Consider the following 3,936-nt stretch of genomic DNA (forward strand, 5'->3'; position numbering starts at 1 on the left):
AGATTTTGACTTCAGGAAATGATTGAGGTGATTCCCTACCTCCTCAGATTCTGTACTCAATATATGACTCAATATTAATAACATAAAGAGCAACAAACTATATAGTTAAGATCTTCAAGAAGATAGGAGGAACACTAAAAAGTTAAGGAAAACCTTGGGTAAAAGTTGAATAATAGCAGTGTTCCAAGATTCAAAAATTGTGCCATCTCAATGTCACCCCCTAAAAAAGCTTTATGCATAGGTACCATTTCCCTATCAAATGAGACCTATGGGTCCACAGTTGAAAACCATCTGAGAAATTTCTGATGCCAGCATTTGTATTCATAGTTATAAAAATAACTTGTGCAAACTAGCTACTACATTATAGAGGTAGCGACATTAATCTTTTTTTCTCTTATTATTTATCTCCCAAAATACTAAGTTTTGACAAGCAAAGCAACATGATAGGCATCAATACTATACCAAATTATGGCAATTTTCTTGGAAACCTCCACAGAGAATGAGAATTTATGACCCGGGTTGCAATTGCTGAATACAAGACCCAACTCAATCAGCATAGGTAGTGAAATGCTCAGACTCAGCTAAATAAGGAAGTAGTTTTTAACTTTAAATAGATATTTTCAAAAGGAAAAGTAATTTAATTTTTATGAATTTAATAACTAGAAGAATTTGTATTACTTAATTTTAGTGTAATTTTTTATCACAGATCATGAGATAACCTTAACTAATAGACTTGAGAAATGCCCATTTTTAACTTATTACTGAGCCTTCTAGGAGTAAAAATTGAACTTTTTACTTTTCATGTCTTAAAGACATGAACACTTGTTTGTTGTTCTTTCTTTCCCATCTCAGTAAATCAACACGCAAAACATGAAATCATCTTTTTCACACCCCCTTCACCCATAAACTACAGCAAGTGTGTCAGTATATACTGTCAGCTCTACCTTTGGAACAATGAAGAAACTAACAAATTCTCACCCTTTCCACTTCCACCATCTGGCTAAAGCTATTATCATTGGGTTACTTCCAAAACTTCCTACGTGATGACTGCAAACACCCTCATCCATTCATTACCTCTTCCAACTCTGCATCAGATCATGTCACTACCCTAACTCTAAAGAGTCACATGACTTCTAGTTATCAGAAAAATGCCTAATAACCCCCAATGGTGGGACTTCCCATTACCTCTAGGCTTTAAAAAATTTGTTTACCTTAGGTATTCTCTCAAGTTTTAAAGGTAGGTTGATTGATGTAACATAAAACCCCCAAATTACAGCAGCATAACATAATAAATTGTTTCTCAATTAGACCACAGCCTAGAAATACTTTGGTTTTCCTCTAAGCTGATAGAGAAGAGAGGACATAAAAGATTTAAAGAAAGTTCTATGGTTAAGACTAAAACAGGATTTATCACCTCTGTCACAGTCGTGGTGGAATAATAAGGGTAGATGCAAAATGCTAGATTAGTGAATACATCGCATTTATCTTCACATCTCACTTTTCCACTTAAAATACATCCATTTCAGTCTTCTTCCCAAGCACAGAGCACTTCTTGCCAAGTAACACAAAATTCAGAGTTCCAACACTCCACCACACAGTAATATGACTTCTCTTGGTACTGAAAACTGAGCTGAAAATTCACGTTACCAGCCCCACAAACATACCCAATGTGCAATGATAAAACTGAGACAGGATAAACATAGTAAACACTCCCATTTAGAAAGTCATCACTGTCCATAAAAATTCTAAAATGTCACCCTGGCTGGTGACTCAGTTGGTTGGAGCAGTGGCCCATGCACCAAAAGTTGTGGGTTTGATTCCCAGGCAGGGCACATGCTTAGGTTGCAGTTTAATCCCTGGTCAGGCACATACAGAGGCAGCCAACTGATGGCTTTATCTCACATTGATGTTCTACTCTAGCACTAATATTTCTCTCCTCTCTCTCCTCTCTCTCTTTTTTCCTTCCTCGAACTCTAAAAAAACAATTTTTAAAAAAATACAAAACTCAAAAGAAAAAAATTAATAAACATAACCTCAGGTGAGGACTACACAATTTTTTTCCTAAATTTTAAAATCTCAAAGAACTGACTTTGTAGAGGCATGAGGTGGAAAAGGTTACCTGATTTTTTTCCCTCTGGAAATAAATACTAGATCCATTGTTCTCTTCAGATTTACCTAAAGTAGATTTCCATCTGTGGCCTACTTTCTACTATGGAAGACTGCAGGCTGAAGATTATTTTTTAAGTCTCAAATAGTCCAAGGAATTTTTTTTACTCTGAGATTGAGATTTTAGCAAGCTTCCAGGCTAACACACTCTCATGAATTTTCTCCTGTCTCCTTCAGATTTCAGCCTCACTCACATTTGCTGATTTCATCTCTCCAATTTCTTAGTATCGGTGTCCCAGAGATCAGTCTTTGGACCTCTTTCTCTCTCCTGTTCATTCCCTTGTTTGTCTCAGTTCATCACATAATTTAAATACCATCTAAGTAACATTATATCAATGATTCCTAAGTTTTTATTTACAGCCTGGATATATCCTCTGAATTCTGGATTCACATCTCCAACTGCCTATCTGGCTTTGCAGTTAGGTGTTCAATAAGCATCTCAAATATTGTATCAGTTGAATGCTAATCTCCTGATCTTCCCTTTACCCAACCTGTTCTGTCCATCCTTCTTTTTCAGTAAATGGAAACATAATTTTTCCATTTGTTAAAGACTAACAGTTGGTATTGTCCTTGATTTCTCTCTTTCTCTAAAATTATATATCTGATCTTTCAATAAATCCAGGAAGCTGAAACTTTAAATTATCCATAATCTAGTCATTCATCAGAACTTCTATACTGATACCACAATTTTTGACATCTCATTAATTTTTTCAATAACCTCTTAAGTAGCCTCTTTGTTTCTATTATTATATACCTCTACCTCATCTAGTATATCTTACATAAGAAGTAAAATGATCACATGAAGATGTTCATCAAATCTCATTATTTCTTTTAATTTACTTATTTTGTAGGGAAGGGAAGGGAGGAAGAAAGAAAAGGTGAGAAATGTCAATGTATGGTTGCCTCTCATCCACCTCCAAGTGGGGACTTGGCCTGCAACGCAGGCATGTGCCATGATGGGGAATCAAACCAGCAATCCTTTGGTTCACAGGTCGGCACTCAATCCACTGAGCCACACCAGCCAGGGCAGATCTCATTCTTTTAAGATACTGCAGGTTACCACATAAACATTACCCAAATTATAACAAAGAGAAGAAATTTAATATATGAACTAGATATTAATAGAGGCTTCTTTGCTGTGAGAATAAGCAACTGTACAATTCTACTTAAGGACATATTTCACTTTATTTGTGTAGAGAAAACATTTTCGTAGCCTCAGAGATATTTATTTAAAATAGAATTGCTGTGATTTTCATTAAAATAGAAAATATTAAAATTTTCTGGGAAAGGATAAAGGTCATGGAAATGATTAAATTTTTTACTGATATATAAAGTTCTGATGATGCTTGATTGAAAAGACTGACATGAATAAAGATAACAGGTAGAACTTAAGTACAAAAAGAGTATAAATGGCTGTGAAATTGAATCTCAGATCATGTTTGGAATTCAAGTCATTTAAAATGATTTAACTACATCTATTCTCTTTCAGGTATTTTCTACAGGAAGAACTATTTATTGATTATACTAGGAATGAAAATTAAGATCTTTATATTATATTTACTGTACTGTAAATGAATCATGAGTTAATTATTATGCATATATTTGATAAACTGGGAAGTAGATAAGGAAATGCTAAAATCCAAAGATAAGTTCTCTGTGGAATCTTAGAAAGTAGTTTTAAATGGTAATGACTGTTAGTTATTTAATTCTAAGGCACAATTTGGAATACTAACACCTAAAAAGAATATAAACATTACATTAACATTTTAT

The sequence above is a fragment of the Artibeus jamaicensis genome, unplaced genomic scaffold, assembly GCF_021234435.1.
Source record: "Artibeus jamaicensis isolate MK-2021 breed Jamaican fruit bat unplaced genomic scaffold, CSHL_Jam_final scaffold_1031, whole genome shotgun sequence".
Lineage (NCBI taxonomy): Eukaryota > Metazoa > Chordata > Mammalia > Chiroptera > Phyllostomidae > Artibeus > Artibeus jamaicensis.